Genomic DNA, 20,159 nt, shown 5'->3' on the forward strand with positions numbered 1-20,159 from the left:
TCTATTACAGAAATAGATGCCAAAATAATTTTTATAAGGCATAGACCCATCCTTGCCATTCTCCTGCTGAAAAACCCTCAGTTGTTTTCATTTGCCTTTGATAAAATGCAAATGATTAAGACTTTATGGGATATGTTTAAAATGTTGGACTTATTATTTCAGATATTAAAAAAGCAAAAACCCCCACAAAAACATGTTTGCAGCAAATTTTAAGGTGAGAGAAAGAGGAATAGGAGCTAGTGTGTATAAATAATGAAATATTTATTATGATTTGAGTCACAATATTAGGATTCAGACCAATATGTGGCTTATTAACATTGACTCTTTCCTTACATTACATAAAATTTTGCATCTAGTCTCCAAAGTTATCCTGAATCAATCTTCTTAAAAGTCAAGATATGGCTTTTCCTTCTTGAGTCTAGAAACAAGAGAAAGAAGTGATGAATATGTAATCTAGTTCATGGTTCATCTTCATTACCTGGTGGTAGCCATTGGATGTGGAACTTCTCCATCATTCACTAAGCTTGTCTGTGGACAGCAGACAAGCTCTTTTGTCAGGATAGTACTAGTGACAAAAAGCCATAGAAGACATATGATAAATGAGCATAGCAGCCAGTACATGATTTAGGTTTTCAAAGGAAGAAAATTTCATGTTAGGCAGGGATAGTTAGAAAAGGAGGCCTTGAACAAAATGTTAAAGAATTAGGCAGAAAATGGTAGTGATGCTCATGGGTGTTATTTTTTTTTAGGCTTTTTTTCAAGGCAGTGGGGTTAAGTGGCTTGCCCAAGGCCACACAGCTAGGTAATTATTAAGTGTCTGAGGCTGGATTTGAACTCAGGTTCTCCTGAACACAGGGCCAGTGCTCTATCCATTGTACCACCTATCTGCCCCCCCCCCAATGAGTGTTATTATAGGTGAAATGGGAAGAAAAGTCACATAGACAAATACACAGAATCTGGAAAGTTCAAAACTTCTTTGAGTGGAGACTAATTATACACTAATCAGATTGAGAGGGATGTTCATTTGGGAGAGTAGTAAGGGATAATGATGAAAACATGAATTGAGTTTCCATTCTGGAAAGCAATTTAGGAGAGAGACATACTGAATAAAGGAGTTAAATTCATTAACTGTATATTCTAGAAGTTATAATGAAAGAACAATCTTTGACCAAGTATTAACTTTTCATGTCTATATTTTTTTAAAAATTCTGGTGTTTTGTGTATACATATGAGTGAGAGAGAGAGAGAGATTGATATTATTCAACCCCAAAAATGGATAACAGAAAAAATATAATGACATTTACACTAAATCTTCTTTAATATAGGAGACAGAATAATCCAGTGGAAAAGGTTCTAGTTTTACAATCAGAAGACCTGATTTTGAATGTTAGGTCTGTGGACAAGTCATTTCACTCTCTCTCTGGGATTTAATTTTCTCCTCAATGAAGAAGGTGTCTGAACCAGATGACTTCATATTCTCTTTTTTCCTTTTTGAAAATGATGCTGTTGAGAATTTTATATCCCTGTAAAGGTGTGTCTATTAAGATCTATTCCTAAACCATATCTTTGCCTAGTGATTGGGAGAATAGCCTCTGGCTGGTCAGCAGCTGTATTCATTTCTTGGAAGGGTGTGTTGCTGTTTCTAGCTAGCCTCATTTCATCAATGCTGCAGGACTGGCCCTGCTCCAAGTCCACATTGGTGGGGAGTCCATCTGGCCATTTCATGCTATAGCTTGCACATAGATGGCATTAAGTGCTAACTAATGTGGATATTCTTCAATCTGTCTTCCATTTTATCCAATCCTTGGGGATGATGCCTGTCAGAGTTAGTGATAACATTTTCCCATCTACTCTGCAGTTTATGATCACTGATTATTTCATCAAGCTTTTTGTAAAGATAATTTACAGAAGTCCGTCCCCATCTGGTGGTCTTTCTAGGCCTCTGGCCACTCCCTAATTGATTTCTTTTTGGTGTTCTGGATTTTTTAAATATAATTTTTTATTAATAATTTTTTAAAAATGCAGATATACTTTTCAAAGTATCTCTCTCTCTTCCCTTTCCCTTCTGAATTAGAAATGTCTTATAAGACAGATAGAAAAATAGATAAAATAGTTTGTTAAAACCAACTCTTAGTGTGAAAAAAAATCTGACATTACATATGTTTCATAGTCATGGTTTCCCACGTCTACAAGAAAGATAATGAGATGCTTCTCAGATTGTTCTTTAATAATTTCATAACTTTCAGAGTTGATTGTGGAGTTGTTATTGCTCCTTCCATCTACACTCTTGTAGTTATGATGTATATTGCTTAAAGTATTTTTGAAAAGCATTCTTAGCAACTTACTTTAAATTCGGTTTAGGTAATAGCATTCTGCCAAAGTGATAGAGAAATGCATAAAAGAAATCAGTTTAATAAGCTTGGTGACACAGAAGATAGAGTGTTAGACCTGGGTCAAGGAGATCCCAAGGTGAAATCTGGCTCTATACACTTATAAGCTGTATGACCCTGGGCAAGTCACTTAATCCTGTTTGTCTCGGGGGCACAATATGAGGAATTTTCAAATCAGAGTATTTTTATTAGAACTTTAATGTAATAACGAGAAACAAGAACTATTGTGTACAGGGGTGAAAGTGGTGGTGGTATGGTTAAATCAATGTCTCCTCTAAGCATTTCTCTCTTTTTTTTTTGCAAGGCAATGTGACCCAAGGTCACACAGCTAGGCAGCTATTAAGTTCATGAAGTGAAATTTGAACTCAGATCCTCCTGACTCCAGGGCTGGAACTTTGTCCATTGCACCACCTAGTTGCCCTAGGCTTTTCTCTTATTAATTTTCTATATAATAATGTGGACTCTCATTTGCATAGCACTTCAAAGTTAGTAAGGTGCTTAATATATATATATATATATATATATATATATTATTTCACTGGAACCTTATGAAACCTCACAAGGCAGATACAATATGTAAAAATATCTTCCTTTTGCAGTTTCAGCTCAGAGAAATTAATTGACTTGATGATCATTTCCCATTTCCTATGTGTCAAAGGTGAAATTTGAACCTTGTTATTCCTGATACTCTATTTCCTGAGTTATATGAATCCAGATGATTATATTCCTCTCTAAACCAATATGAACCACTTAAACAAATATAATTCTATGTATTGTGTCATAGGTTTCACCAAAGGCCAATTATAAAACATCTATTTCATTTTCTCAAACCATTGATTTTCTAATTCATTGGTAAAAATCAATTATTTCAGCCTGATAGAATATTTTCTTTATAAACTCATCTTATCTTTTGTATATGATTCCATTGTGCTCTATCTAGTTAAAGATTTTTCATCTCATTGTATTTCTTTCATTATTTTACTGAGACAGTGTTCCTGAATTAGAATAACTGAGCTCAGTCTTCTTACCTTCTCTGAAGAATGATACCACATCTGCTTTTCTACTAATCTTGTAATATGTCTTGAGTGCTATGTTTGAAAACAATTATAACCAATTCAGTAGACACTTGCTAATTCCCTTATTAGCTTAGGATGCATATCATCTGGACCAAATTGTTTATGTTCCCATTAATTCTAAGTATTCCCTCACCTGCATTTTGCCAATAGTTATTTTGCAATGTCTCCATTACTTTCTTATTGTGCAAATTTATTTTTCTAATTTGACTTGGTAAACATGGGTTGAAAAATGAGTACAATTGCTCAGCCAAGTTTAGAGCCATAATAATTTAGTGCCCCATCTTCATTATTAGCAAGCTTATTTTCTGTAGAGTCTATATTTCTCCCCTGGTAGTCTTGTGTAAAACTCTTTTATCTTTCATTTTTTCTCCTTATTCTGACTAGCATTAATTCAGTTCTGAATTCTCACTGACTAGGTCAATTCCTGCTGTATCTTTATGGACAGAGTAGGTATTTTTAATTCTTTCTTTCTCAGGCCCTCCCTATGGGAACATAAAAGGAATTATGAACATTAATTTTCATGTCTTAGAAATCAAATCATTTGAAAACTGTTGACAGAAATTTCATAAATGACTCTTAAACTTTTAAATCCAGGAACTTTTAAATCCTGTCAACACCCATGAAAGATCTTCATTTGGCCTTAAGTGGGCATTGTAATTATTAGTTAAAATAAATCACAAGCAGGAGGGTGTGGCAAGAGAAAAGTATGTATTTGTGAATCTCACTACTGAAATTGTCTGGTTCAATAATCTAAAACTTTAGAGAGATAGTTGTATAATTGAAGTTCTGTAGAGAAGTTTCTAGTTATCATAGTATTTAGTGATATTAATTATCAAAACACACACATATATAATATATCAATGACTTTTCATAGGATTTTGTGGGGATCAAAAGGGAAACTCTCTGAAGTCTTTTATAAATCATAAAGTGCTCTCAAAATGTCAGTTATTTGATTACCATTACTTTTTCCTTTTTCACCACTTCAACAGAAGGTGGAGATGAAGAAAAGCATACCACAGTGACCAGGTCACCATACACTTGGGATTTTTTTTGAATAGGTTTTTTTTTTTCTGAAGAGAGAAAAAAATATTTCCAAGGCAAAGAACAAATGATGCCTTGGGGGGGGAGAGTGATTCACGTTTATTTTTTCTTCAGTGATGGTATCTTCCAAGTTGTTTCCCCTCCCTCTTTATTTCATCCTTCAATATTCAATATTCATTTGAATCCCTTTGTCAGTTTGCACTATTAACATTTTTTTCTCTTAATGATTCTCAGACAAGTTGAGGCTTCTGAAAAATAGGAGCCTTGATTCTATCTTGTAGTATATAGACATTGATTTGTATGCTTGATCTTTTCATGCTATATGGAACGGTTTTTCTTCTCTAACTTTCTTTTGTTTTTTGAATTTGAATTCAGAATTCTATCACTTCCATCTCGAGTTTCCTTAAGAATCTAAGGAAATTAAAATTAAAAAGTGCTCAGCTCTACCATAAATCCATTTTTCCTGACATTTGAGCTCTGGCATGTAAATCGATTTTCTTTGATTTTCAGGATATCATTTTCTAAGCCATTCCTTCATTTTTTGGCCAAAAATTAGTCCTAGACAATTAACATTGCATTGAATATACTTGTGTGAAGATATCCTATAGGTTTATTTGCAAGAATCTTTCTTTAATTTTGAGTTTTGGAGTTTGATTATAATGTTTCAAAGAGAATCAAAACTGGTGATCCTTCAACCAAATATGCATTTTTATCCTCTATTTCCAATAAAACTAGTCCATTTTCTTGCATAATTTTATGAATTATGATACCCAGTTTTTTACCATTTCACAACTGAATGAAAGATGTTGAGAATTTACACTATCACTCTGCTTACATTTGTTGTTTATGAAAAACTCTTTGATTTATATAAGAGCAAAACATTGATATTCAGGCTATTTTATAGTATGGCCTCTCCCATCCATATATCAGAGTCATTTAGAATTCATTGAAAGATGCAATAACAGAAATTCCACTGAACCTCTGATTATAAACACAAGATAAATCATGAAATAGGGAGATGTGTGTTCTCAAAAGGCGTTGATCAACATCCAGGTGAGAATCTAAGTTAAAGAGAGATTCTCATGCTTAAAGAGGTTCTCTAGATGCTTCTTTTATATGGATAATATTGTGAGGATTGCAATAAACTCTGGAAGACTATACAACGTCCTGGAAGATATTTATAATCAACAAATGAGTTTGACTTGGAACAAAGAGTAAGTAGATAAAGAATATATTTTTCTATTACCCAGATTACAACATAGTATCATGACTTTAGAGCTGGAAGGGACCTTAAGAAGCCATCTAGTCAATCTTCTCATTTTACATATGAGGTGTACTCACTTGTTTAAAGTCATATGGGTAGTTGTTGTCAAAGCTGAAGTATGAACTCATTTTTTCTGATTTAAAAACCATATTCTTTATATGACACTGTATGGACAATCTATAGAACCTGTTTATCAACACAAAACTCTTTGTCAGACAATAGAGATGGAAAACTAATTGAATCTAGAGTTTTAAACTAGAGGAGGAGAGTAGGTTGAATTGTTTTTAGGAAATTGCTAGCCTCCTTCAATGACCACAAATTCCCTAAGACAAATAAGGTCTATTTAAAAAAAAATGTTCTCTTATACCAGTACAGCTATAAAACAATAATGCGTGGATTAAGACAAAATTCAAAGAATTAAAAATGCATATTACACAGTAGATTAGTAGAAAATGAAGCTTAGCAGTTGTCAGCAGACATGAATGAGCAAAATTAGGATTAAAGATGTCATCAAGAAATTGTATGAGGTTAATAGGAGAGATGCTGCTCATGTGATGAGGTCAAGGGATTACAGCTGGCTAGACTCAGTGATCCTTTGGTATGTTAGTAATATTATAAGATATAATAGAAGGTCTCTAGCATTTTGGACTAACCAGTTGTGGCATTTTTTTTCATTCAAAAATGAAGACTTTATTTATTTTGATAATTTTGAGTACCCAAATCTCTTCCTTCCTTCAGTCTCTCCCTCATTCATTGAGAAAGTAAACAATATGATATCATATATAAATGTATATATATATATATATATATATGTGTGTGTGTGTGTGTGTGTGTGTGAAGTCATGCTATAAATTTCCACGTTAACCATGTTACAAAGAAAAAAGCAAGAAACATGCAGAAAGTGGAAATAAAAAGGATGCTTCAATAAGCATTCAGAGTTCAGCAGTTATCTCTCTGAAGGCAGATATTTGTTATCACAGAGCCTTTGTAATTGCTTTGCATCATTGTCTTGATCAGAGTAGCTCAGTCTTAACAAAGTTAATATTGCTATGATATTTCTATTACTATATATAATATTCTGGTTCTCTGTTTCTCTCACTTCAGTTCATATAAGGCTTTCCAGGTTTTCTGAAGTGACCCCCCCTTAGCATTTTATAGCACAATTGTATTTCATCACAATCTTATACCACAACTTATCCAGTCATTCCTCAGTTGTTGAGTATCCCTGTCAATTTCTAATTCTTTACAAAAAGAAAAGTTGTATATATATTTTTGGACTTGTAGATCTTTTTTTCTTCCTTTAGTTTATTTATGGTACAGACATAGTAGTGATATTGCTAGGCCAAAGGTCACGCACAGTTATATTGTGTTAGGAGCATAGTTCAATATTGTTCTCCAGAACACTTGAAAAAAATTTATATATATATGTATGTATATATGTATATATACATATATATATATATATAAAATGGTGATGCTTTATGTTGTTTTACTTATCCTGTAATTTGCTAAAGTTATTAACTTATCCAATCATCTGCAAAGAGTGATAGTTTTGTTTCATTCATTCTTGACTATTATTATTCTTTCGATAGCTTTTTTATTATCCTATTGCCACACATAGCATTTCTATTGCAATATTGAATACTACAAATGACAATGGACTTCACCCTGACTGCTCTGGCAAAGTTATGAGAGATCATGATGAGGGTCATTAAGGTTCATCATGGCTGAGTTATAATTTGTAATTTTGGAGCAAAGTTCCAAATTACTGAAAAGACATATATTTGGGTATTTCAGAAAGTTTAGATGGGAGATCAGTAATTTTCATTATCTCATAGCATTAGGTCTTCAAGGTCAAATACTTTGGCTTGTATAAATTTTAAAGGGTCATTCCAATTCTGACATTTGTTGATTATTTTGGTATTGTTTTTCTTTTCTCTATATTTTTCAGTTCTGAAAATGCCAACTCTTTTTTTAGAGTGTCTACTTCTTTGGTTAGATTTGTTAACATTTGTTCTAAAAAGTTTACTTTCATTTGCTTTTTAAAATATTTTTAGGGCAATGATTTCTGTCCTTTCCAATTTTTGTTTCTTCTCCACCTCCTTTTTTTTTTTTTACTTTTTAAAATAATTCAGAGGATCTATTGTGTATTCCACATCTTGAACCCTGGTGGCTCTTGCAGTATTATAACAAGGTAGTTCTATAATTATGGCATGAATTGGATGCTTAATGTCTCTTGACTGACTATTTTATTCTTTTCTTCTAGATTTTTCATCTCTTTCTTTTACACTTTAATTGAAATTGAAATAGAACCTCATTTGGAAAGCTTTCTGATAAGTGTTTTATTTTCCTTGTGATTAAATTTTCCTTTCCTCTTTTTACTGTTCTTTGCTGTTTTGAGATGACAACAGGAAAGGGATAGTTCATTAATTATCCTAGTTATTATAATTATTTTTCTTATGTCAAGCCTAAATCCATCTCTTTGCAACTATAATCTGTTGCTTTTAGTTCTGCCCTTAGTGACCAAGTTGAACAAATTTAATATTCCTTTCACATGAATGTGTACAACCATTCTCCCAATATCCTATCAGAAGTTGATTCAAAACAACAAGCAATCTTCACCATATTCGGTCTTCATAAAAACCATAATTCTCTTGTAGGATCAAATCAGATAATATTTGTCAAATGCTTAATACAGTGCCTGGCATATAAATGAAGCAGTCCCTGCCCTCAAGAAGCTTATATTGTATTGAAAGAGATTACATGACGTATAAAAACATAGTGATTAAATGCAAGGTAATTTTTTTGAAAAGAGCTATTAGTTGGGGATTCAAGAGGTACTACTGAACTTAACATAGAAGGACTCTTTATTGTACAGTTGTTTCAGTTGTATGTGACTCTTCATGCTACTATATGGTTTTGTTTTGTTTTGGGGGTTATTTTTTGACAAATCCACTAGAATAATTTGTCCTTTCCTTCTCCAACTCATTTTATAGATGAGAAAATCGAGGCAAAGAGGGTTAAGTGATTTTCTCAGGTTCACACAGGATTTGAACTCAGATCTTCCTGAGTCCAGACCCAGGGCTCTATTCACTAGTAACTTAGTCAGGGTAGTCCAATCTAGGCATGGGAGACATCACAGAGACTGAAGATAGAATGTCGTGTAAAGAGTACCAACAATAATACTAGTTGACTGGGCCAAAGTGTACAGTAAAGGGTGTAATATGCAATGAGTTTAGAAAGGCATATGGAGCAAAGGTTTTGAAAGGCTTTGAAGACTGAAAAGAAAAGTCGATACTTTGACCTAGAGGCACTATGGAGTTACTAGAAATTATTGAGATGTGTAATAAGTGCTATAGGAATATTAATTCAACAACTGTGAAGCAGATGGATTGGGCAGCTAGAAGACCCTAAATTCAGGAGGATCTGGGTTCATATTCAGCCTCAGACAATTACTAGCTGTGTAACCTTAGGCAAATAACTTAACCTCTCACATCCAGGGCCATCGCCTGTTGTCCTGGTTCATATCTAACCATGGAAGCCAGAGGAGGAGAAAGTGAGGCTGGTAATTTATAGCACCCTCTCATTCAAATCCAATTCATGTGCTTGTCATGGTATCACCTCCCTGATGACAAGGTCTTCTTCAAGATGAAAGACAAACATTATTAGCAGCAGTAGATGGATTAGAAATGGAAGAAAGTTGAATCAGAATCAATTAAGAAGCAACCGCAATAGTACTAGTGAAATATATTGATAGAACTAAAATTGTGGTCATGTGAATTAAGGATAAGGGGATAGATTTTGTGGGCATAGAATCTCTAAGACTTGGTAACCAAACAGATATGTGTGATGAGGAAGAATGAGAATGACTCCAATAGTGTCAACTTTGATGCCTAAAAGAATAGCGATGTACTCTAAAGAAATATGGAAGTTTGGAAGAGGGACATGTTAGGGGGAAAGATAAGTTCTGGTTTTAGACAAGGTATATTTGAGATGCTTATGGATTGCCCACTATATAATGCCTAATAGACAATTGTTGTTGCAGAATTAGAGTGCACAAGAGAGGTCAAGGCCAAATTTATAGATTTGTGAGTCATCAACAAAGAACTGATGATTTAATTAATGGTAACTGACATCCTTCAGTTCTTTTGCTCAAGTACCACCTTCTGTATGTGGAATTTCTTGGTGTCTCTCTTCTGTTCATAGTGTTTCCTCTCCCACATGTTTATATTGAATATGCATGTCCCTATACAATGGAACAATGGGAGATAAATTCTCTTTCCATTAGAATGTAAATTTCTTGAGATTAGCAACTGGTGTGCTTATTCCTTTTTAGCCTCAGAGCATAGCTCAAAGTCTAACACAAAGCAGAAAATTATAAAATGCATGTTTTAACTGATTGAAGAGGTAATTGAGAGAAGATAGAGGGAAGAGAGAGCTCAGGAAAGACAATTGATGAGATTTAGAGAGTAAGGTATAGATATTAATTCAGCAATGAAAACTTCAAAGAAATGGACAAACAAGTTGTAGGTCAATCAAAAGATAAAAATCAACTTCATGAAAACCTAAGGAAGAGAGAGAATATCCAGGAGCCAGAGCACAGAGGGATCCTCAAAACTTGAGCTTGGTCTTTTCCATTAATCCTGATCATGCACTTCCTTTCTTTATATTCTCCAAAGAAGAAGAGAGGTGAAAAAGAAAATGAGAAGTTTAAAGGGAAATAAATGAGACAATCAGATGGGGGATTAAGTATAAAAAGAAGCACAGTGAGGACTTTTGCTACCTATCTTCCCCAGGCAGGGCTTTAACTTGATAATTGACCAACACAAGCTAGAGTATAGAAACCAACTCTTATTCAAAATGATTTTTGACTATAAGACTGGCTAAGTGGTTATTCAGTCTTTACTTGAAGAATATCCTTGAGAAATCCCATTATACTTTGAACATCTCTAATTGTTATGCTTGAAGAACTTCAAGGAGAGGGAACACATAATTCCTTGAGAAATTCTATTAAAATTTGCATATCTCTAACTCTTCTTGTTTTCTGGTATTGTTACCTCATTGCTGCTGGTTCCATATTCTGGAGTCAAACAGATCAATGTACTCCATATGTCAACACCTGCCTTGGGGAGGAGAGCAAAGGTGATGCTTATCAAAAGGTGAGTGAAAAAAATGCAGAATGGATCAGTTCCTGCCTATTTTTGGAGCAGTCAAATTCAGGGAGAACAGATACTACTACTACTACTACTACTACTACTACTACTACTACTACTACTACTACTACTATCAATAATAATAATAATAATAATAACTAATACTATTATAGAAGTTCTTATGTGCCAGCAAATGTGCTTAGAAATTTGTTATCTCATTTTATCTTCCAAAATTGTTGAGAAGAGAATGTGCAGGTAAAAAAATTTAGATCAGAATGTCAATACTACACATAGGGAGTGTTGGAGAAAGTACTTTTTTTGCCTCAACCTACATACTAAAGCTTTGATGTTTTCATGGTAGTGTTTGGATTATTTTTTTCTGATCATGAATGGGATTTGTCATTGCCTCAGTCTCACTCATCTGACTTGTAGGTTTATTGAACCTAGAATATTTTGTGCCTGCTTCAAAGAATGGAGTAGGATTACATTTGGCCAAAGAAGTGCTTGAGCATTGCTCCCTTACATGTATTGTGGAATGAATCTTTTCCATATGTTTTCTATAGGTATTAGGTAGTAGAAAATACCTTGTCAGCTTATATCCATGAATAGTGGGCATATTTCTTTTTTTAAAAAAATTGCTTTTAGCTATTTATGACATTGTCTCTTTCCACTTTCCTTAGGACACCTGGCTTCAAGGAAGAAACACCTTTAATCAGGTATGCATGTCACACAGAAACAACACAGCTGGGGGGCCCACCTGTGAGTGTGATACAGATCAGCATATGCCCACAGTTCCTTAATTGCCATCTGTTGTTCTAGGATAAGTCTGATAAACCTTCATGCCCAGGAAAGCCATGGCTCCCTGTCCTGCAGCAACTGTTTATCATCATTAGCAGAAATGCAAAGGCTGGTGCTTGGAAAATCATCTGTAAAATGATCTAAGAAGTTTGTCAGTTCAGGGGACTCTAACTTCATCAAATTTCTAAACTTTTGGTAAACAAATTGTTCCCCTATCTTTTTTATCTTTATACCTCCCCACTGTTTCCTCATCTTTTCCCTAAGTGGTCCCTTTGGTGGTGAAACTTTTAAACATTTGTAAAACAAGAGAATGGAACAAAGAGTAGAAATATAGAAAAATATGATGTTTTATATTTTGACTTTCTCTAGTTGAGCATTACTTATTCTGTTTTATTCTTAGCTGGATATGAAGAAGGTCATCAATACAGATGAAAAACCAAAAAGAACAAGGGAAAAACTGTCAAAAATCCAGATTATTTGTATTGCTGCAGGCCTTGGACCATTTAGAAACACCTGGATTCTTTGGATTACATTTTTCAATTTTTATTGGTCTATTTTACCTCTTATAAACATAGCAAGGCCATATTCTTTCTTCCCCAAGCTCTTTCCATGGCATGTAGCCATATTATTAATGCCCTCACCAGCTCCCTGTCACATAGAAAAACATACTAAGCTCTAATGAATGAAAAGGAAATGGGTTCCCACATCTTCCTGAAAAATAATTTTCTTCACAAAATTCTGATTATTTCTTTTTCTCCTTATACTCTCTGGTAAATGCATGATGCATTTTTGCTTCAGGGATCTGTTTTTAATGTCTCTATTAAGCAATTAGTGATGATTTGTCATAAGTAATTAAAATTTATTTTATACTTCTCTTTGAATTTATGCATTATTTTAGTCTTAATAAAACAAAAAAGGAAGATGAAAGGATATTTGATAAATATTCAGTTATTTAAGGCAAAATATAATTTTACCCTAAAATGCATATTACAAGGACAAATTGGATAAACAACTGACTTTGGAAATAAAAAACTAGGCTCATTTCTCCTGATAAAATCCTCCCCTAATAAAATGCTAAAAACAACAAAACCAAAATCCTTCAATCTCTAAATTACCCTTACCTCACAAGTCATCAAAAAAGAATGTATCAGAAATGATGCAATCTTTTTGGAATTATGCCCAAAGGGCTATAAAATTGTGCATTACCTTTGATCTATCAATACCATGACTGTGTCTGTATCCAAAAGAAATTACCATAAAAGGGTAAAAAGCCCATATGTACAAAAGTATTTATAGCTGATCTTTTTGTAGTGGCAAAGAACTGGAAACTGAGGGGATGCCCATCAATTAGGGAATGGTGATGTAACACCATTGTTCTATAAGAAATGTTAAAGGAAGGAACTTCAGAATAACCAGAAAAGATTTGCATGAACTAATGATGAATGAAGTGAGCTGGACCAAGAACATTGTACACACTACCAGTAACATTGGGTGATGATCAACTATGATGGACTTGTTCATTTCTGCAATACAATCAAAGACAATTCTAAAAGACTTGTGATGAAAAATATCATCCATAACTAGAGAAGAATTTTAAATACAGACTGAAGTTTACTATCTTCAATTTTTAAAGATTGTCTTTGTGTATTATGTCATTTTTTTCTTTCAACTGGATTTGAGTTTTTTACAACATTATTAATATCAATCTATGTCTAGCATAGGTATGCATGTAGTACCTATATTAGCTTGCTTTTTGTCAGATGAAGGAGGGAGAGAGAAAAATGTAAAATTCTAAACCTTTCAGAAATGATTGTTGAAAACTATCATTACGTGTAGTTAGAAAAATAAATAATTAAAATATTTAAATTTTTTGAAAGTATGTATCAGAGGCAGGACTTGAACCTTGTTCTTTTTCATTCCAACTCTTTGCACAAGATCTCATAGCATGCTTTTATATAGTAAAAAGGAAGGAGAATTCCCCCATGCCCCTGCAAAACTCATCATATTACAGTTTCATATATACATAACATTTTAATAAAACAATGATTAAAACTAAATTACAAAGGAGTTATTGTGTCAAATCTCCTCCTCCCTTCCTTCTCCTCCCTTTCTCTCCCTTCACATTCCCCACTTTTCCCTTCCCTCTTCGCTCCTTAATTTCTATAATCCTAGGTAGGATGCCTGTGTTAATGGAGAAAAGGAAAAGCATGGAGTGACACCTAGTATATGTTGTGAGTAGTGATAGCAATTTTTGCATGCAAAATTTTATTTTTCACATGAGGATATTTAAGCACATCTTTTTAAAGTTACAAACCACTTCAGATCTGGAATTATGCCTGATACCTTATTTGAAACTCTTCCATTTCCTAGTACACATATACATGAAACACCATACATAGAACACCTAGTGAATAGTGGATAATATTGATTTCAAGTGTTATGTGAATTTAAAAATAATTTCTAGTGGGTAAATAGTCATCATAAAATCTAGCAACAGTAACTTTCTGAATATTGAAGTTCCTTATAAAAGTCTGTAATATCTCATAGGAAATATTATATGATAAAGGAAAGATCAATGGATGTAGTAGTATCAAAGTACTTGGGTTTGAATCTTTGCTCTGGAGGCTGTATGATTTTTTTTAAGTATAAATTTATTTTTTTATTCTCATTTTGTACAAATGTTTGTTTTACATTAATAAAATATTCTTGTTTACAAGTAAACAAAATACCCCTCCTCCCCCATGAATATAGATAGACTTGCTTGGGTGAAAAAAGTAAAGGGGAGAGAAAAAAATTAAAATAAAAAAAATAATAGTAATAATTGTAGGTATGGCCAGGTGGCACAATGGACAAAGCACTAGCCCAGGAGCTACGAGCACCACAGTCCATATCCAGCCTCGTAAACCCAACAATCACCCAGCTGTGTGACATGCAAGCCACCTGATCCCCACTGCCCTGCAAAAACCAAAAAATAAACAAACAAACAAACAAATAAATAAATAAATAAATGAATGAATAAATAAATAAATAAATAAATAAAAGACCCAAAATAAAATAAAATAATAATAATAGTAGGGCTGGCTGGGTGGCAGACAGAGCATTGGTCCTTGAGCCAGAAGCACCTGGGTCCAAATCCGGTCCCAGACACCCAAAGATCACCCTGCTATGTGGCCCCAGGCAGGCCACCCAGACCCACTTGCCCTGCACCCTCCCCCAAATAATAATAACAAAAAATGTGCTTGAGTCTTTGTTCCAACACCAATAACTCTGTCATGGTTGGATCTCATTCTTTATGATAAGTCCATCACAAAAGTTACTTCCATATTTTTTCACCGTTGCCATTGCTGATTGCAACTCCCTCCTTTCTTATTTCTCAACTACCATGTACTCTATTTTCTCTCTCCTTTCACTCTGACTCTGCTGTAGGGTCGTTGACTGGCTCAGCATATAGATCCCTGGTCCTGGGGCCAAGAAGTCCTGAGCCCCCATACCACCTCTTAATCTCAGCATCCATCTGGCCCCATGGTCCTGGGCAGGCCTTCCAATCCCAGCCCCCTGCAAGAAGTAAGAAAGAAAATGCGTTATATCTGACCAGTCTCCCTCCATGGTCCATCCTCTCCTCCTTTATTCACATCCCCACCCCTTCCCCCTGCTCCCCCCTCCTTCTTACTCCAGATGTCTATACCCCATTGAGTATATATGCTGTTTCCTCTCCTAGCCATCTCTGATGAGAGCAAATGTTGCCTCATTCCCCCTTGCCTCCCCCCTTCCATATCATTGCAATAGCTCATTGTAATAAAAAAAAATCTTATGTGAAATATCTTGGACTATTCCCCCTCTCCTTTTTCTTTCTCCCATTCCATTTCCCTTTTTTTCTATTGACTCCATTTTTACACCAAATTTTATCTTCAAATTCAGCTTTCTCCTGTGCTTCAACTATAAAAGCTCTCTCTACCTGCTCTAGTAACTGAGAAGGTTCATATGAGTATTATCAGTGTCATTTTTCTATGCAGGAATACATGCAGTTCATCCTCATTAAGTCCCTCATATTTCCCCCCTCTCCTCCAATCTCCATGCTTCACCTGAGTCCTGTATCTGAAGATCAAACCTTCTGTTCAGCTCTGGCCATTCCAAAAGGAACATTTAAAATTCCCCTGGTTCATTGAAAGTCCATCTTTTTCCCTGGAAGAGGACATTCAGCCTTGCTGAGTAGTTCATTCTTGGCTGCATTCCAAGCTCTTTTGCCTGTGGTATATTGTATTCCAAGCCCTACGAGCTTCCAATGTAGTTGCTACTAAGTCCTGTGTGATCCTGACTGGAGCTACACGATATTTGAACTGTGTCCTTCTGGCTGCTTGTAATATTTTCTCTTTGACTTCAGAGTTCTGGAACTTGGCTATGATATTCCTAGGGGTTGGTTTTTTGGGATCTCTTTCTCTGGGGGATTGGTGGATTCTCTCCATTTCTATTTTGCCCTCTGCTTCTAGAATATCAGGCCAATTTTCCTGTAGTAATTCTTTGAAAATGATGTCAAGGCTCTTTTCGTGATCATGACTTTCAGGTATTCCAATAATTTTTAAATTATCTTTCCTAAGTCTGTTTTCCATATCAGTTGTTTTTTCAATGAAATATTTCACATTTTCTTCTAATTTTTCTTTTTTTTTTGTTTTGAAGTATTGATTCCTGATTTCTGGTAAATTCATCAATCTCCCTGAATTCTATTCTTTGTCTGAAGGATTTGTTCTCCTCAGAGAGTTTTCTTATCTCTTTTTCCATCTGGCCAATTTTGCTTTTTAAAGCATTCTTCTCCTCAACTTTTTGAACTGTTTTGTCCATTTGATCTAAGCTGGTTTTTAGCATGCTATTTTCTTCAGCATTTTTTTGGATTTCCTTGACTAAGCTGCTGACTTCATTTTCATGTTTTTCCTTTCTTTCATGTTTCTCCTTTCTTTCCCCAGTTTTTCTTCCAACTCCCTCATTTGATTTTCAAAGTCTTTTTTGAGCTCTATCATAGCCTGAGCCCAATTTCTGTTTTTTTCTTGGAGTCTTTAGATGCAGGAGCTTGTGCTTCCTCATCTTCAGACTGAGTATTTGGATCCTTGGGCTAATTTGCAAAATATTTCTCAATAGTCTTCCTTTTGTTTCTCTGCTTGCTCATTTTCCCAGCCTGGGCCTGGTTTGGGGGTGCTTCCTGAGCTTTGGGGGCACTCCCACAAGGGTCTCAGTGTGTGAGGCTCTGTCCTCCCTCCTGGTCTGTGAATGACCATAAGCACCTCCCTCTGCCACAGGGCTGAGGTGGGGGGGGGGGCTCTGCTGTTCTATGGGGGGGGCCTAGACTTCGATCAGGATCTGAATGTGGTCAGAGCCCTAGAGTCCTGTTCCAGGGGCAGAGGACAGAGTTCTGCAGTCTCTCTTCACTCCCTTCCCTCAGCTCAATGGGCTCATGCCCTGGGGGCTCTTCCTTATGGGCTCTGCCTGCTTCTGTTTCAGGCTCTGGACTGCAGAAGGACCAAGCTGCTCCCTGTGTGCCCCAAGGGCTGGGCTCCACATGCTCGCTCTGGCAGAGGTCCCCCACTGTTCCCCCACTTTTGTCCAGTGCTCCTTAGGGTGCAGCTCAGGAGACTCCCCCACTGCTGTGAGCTGAGACTCCCAGCTCCCTGGGGCTGCCTCCGGGAGGCTGAAGTTCTTTGGCTCTGGCAGGCCAACCCTCCGACCCCGGGGAGCAGAGCCTTTCCTGCTCTTTTCCAGGTTACCTTGAGTAGGAGAACTCCCTCACTGGGTTCCTTTGTGGGTTCTGTCTCTCAAAAGTTTAGTTAGAGTCCTTAGCTGATGAGGTTTATCAGAGCTGATGAGGTTTATCAGAGAGCTCCTAAGACTCAATCCCTTCTTGTCGCCATCTTGGCTCCACCCCCGGCTGTATGATTTTTGACAAGTCACTTAACCTCTCTTGGCATACCATTTGGAAAAGACAATATTGTACTAATTGAACTTTCATTCAAATTTAGTAACTTTAGGAGAGAGCTTACAAACTCAAAGGAAAGAGAAAGAAAAGGGAAAAAAAGATGGAAGGGATATGGTTGCCAGATAGGACTAGGCAAGACAGAGAAGTTAAAATAACTATGGTTAGAATTGACACACAACAGGTAAGATCATGATCAGGGCATAGATAAATTTGCTCCGAATTTGGATTGCCCAAGGTTATGGACTTCTTCACAGGCTATCAATAAACTGAGAGAAGCATAAGATTTGATTTGTCTTGATGGTGTGAACGGAACATTATTTGGCCACTTACTATGTTTTATTTCCTACAACCCTTTTGCTTGATCCATGTATCAGAAGTTGGAAGTAGGATAGGGATGTAAAAGAAATTGAAGTTTATTTTGCTTTCTCGTAGAAAAGAGTTTTGGTTCAAGCACATTTTGGTTTTGGATTCTTGTTATAAACTCTTTAAATTCTATCATAGTCTGAGAAATGTCATAGGTATACAATAGATCTTTTATTATGCCCTGACTAAAAACACTGTATACAGTTAAGAGTATGTCTATTTACCTATGTGGCAGATGCCATGATTATATTTCTTTGTGGATGTGCAACAGATTCAGGGAGAGAGAAGCAGAGTTTCCCAATGAAAGCAGGCATAGAATAATTCTAATTCGATAAATCAATGCTAACTTTATCCTTTGGATTAAGTAAACAAAATTTCAAAAAGATGTGGAATTATGAATAGAAATTTGCTCACTCTCTGAGAATTGTAAAAAGCTTATAACTTCTCCATAGTTCTCTGACTCAGGACTTCATTCTCTTGGTGATTTGGATAAGGCTAGGGGCTTCCAGTGCCACTTTTGGTTGAATAAAAATCTATGATCCTGTGAATGATGTCTCCTTTAATGGACACATGGAAAAGAAAAACATTGACACTAAAAAGCATGTTGTAAATAGTGGTAATTGATTTTTGCATTTAAAAATGTATTTTCCTTGTGAGTATGCTTAAGTACTATCTTTTTTTTTTTTTTAGGTCACAAATTACTCCAGATCTGGAATTGTGTCTGATAATTTATTTGCAACTTTTCCATTTTACAGTACACTGATCTCTACACAAAGAACACTTAGGAAATATTGGATAATATTGAATTTTAAAATGTGTGAATTTTAAAAATGTTCCAGTGGGTGAGTGGTCAATATTTCTATCCTTGTTGTCAATGGAAGGAAATGGAGTTATAAATTAGGCAGATATCTTACACCACATAGGCATGCACTGATGATCAATAGATCCACAAGTATTTATTAAAATACTATGTTCCAGACCTTAGAATAGGTTCTGAATATGTAAATATAAAAATAAAACAGTCTTTTTTTCCCTCAAAGGGCTTCTGCTCTTCTGGGGGAGGTTAACAAAATGTATAGTAATTGCATTTGTCTTTTCTTCTTTCCTCAATTTAAGTTAGCTCAAGGTTTAGCCATGGTTCTTGTTTTCCTTTGGGATTTCCTAGCTCTCTCTCTCTCTCTCTCTCTGCCTTTCTACTATATAAAACAAAAGGTCTTCCACTATGCAGACTTATGAAAGAAAGAAAGATGATAAGTACAGAACATGCTCATTCCTTCTTAATTGCCCCAACTTCCATCTGTTGGTCTGGGATAATATTGATAAAGTAATTAGAGAAGCAATGTCATCTCCTGAATGAAATGAGAACAATCATCTCCAAATTGCTAAGTATGACAGTTTTATATTTTGTAACATAAAAGGAAAAGATCATTTAATTTATTTTAATGTGGCTAATTTAGAGCAAGATTGGATCATCTAGTTAACTTTCAGGTTCTTGACTTTTAAGACCAAACAGTGTAGCATCTCATTTCCATAGTAGTACATGTTGCTGTTAATACTGTTCATGTCTAATCAAGTGGGAAGTTAACCTTGAATATCAAACATAAAATCTATAAACAAAAAGCTAGAACTAACATGATTTGAAGAGTCTAAATAAAAGTCACAGCTTGATTGTGCTTCATGAAAACTGTCTTTGTGGGGCGTCTAGGTGGCATAGTGGATAAAGCACCCGCCTTGGGGTCAGGAGTCCCTGGGTTCAAATCTGTTATCAGACACTTAATAATTACCTAGCTGTGTGGCCTTGGGCAAGCCACTTAACCACATCTGCCTTGCAAAAACCTAAAAAACAAAAAACAACAACAAAAAAAGAAAACTGTCTTTGTTGCCATTTGTCTAAAGCTTGGACAGTATAACTAAAAAGGAGAGAACTGAAACTAAAAATGAGGTGAATAAGACTTTGTCTCAGGGAGCCAATATCCAGGAAGTCATGTTTTTTCCCTATTTTGGTGTGCTGCTTTCTAGAGGAGGGGGCAATACTTCTTTCCTGCAGAAATTGCTATTTTTATGACACAGCTAAGTGGTAAAATAGATACACTCCTAGACTTGGAGTTCAGG

The 20,159-nt window shown here is 35.3% G+C and overlaps 1 long non-coding RNA gene across 1 annotated transcript; it reads left to right on the forward strand.

Annotated features, from left to right (window-relative positions):
- Positions 1-10,869: 10,869 nt before the first annotated feature.
- On the forward strand, positions 10,870-12,595 carry LOC141502921 (uncharacterized). The gene is made up of 4 exons (XR_012472719.1): positions 10,870-10,930; positions 11,605-11,640; positions 11,744-11,917; positions 12,123-12,595. It is a non-coding gene; the product is annotated as an uncharacterized LOC141502921 (long non-coding RNA).
- Positions 12,596-20,159: the final 7,564 nt, after the last annotated feature.

This window comes from Macrotis lagotis, chromosome X, assembly GCF_037893015.1.
Source record: "Macrotis lagotis isolate mMagLag1 chromosome X, bilby.v1.9.chrom.fasta, whole genome shotgun sequence".
Taxonomy (NCBI): domain Eukaryota; kingdom Metazoa; phylum Chordata; class Mammalia; order Peramelemorphia; family Peramelidae; genus Macrotis; species Macrotis lagotis.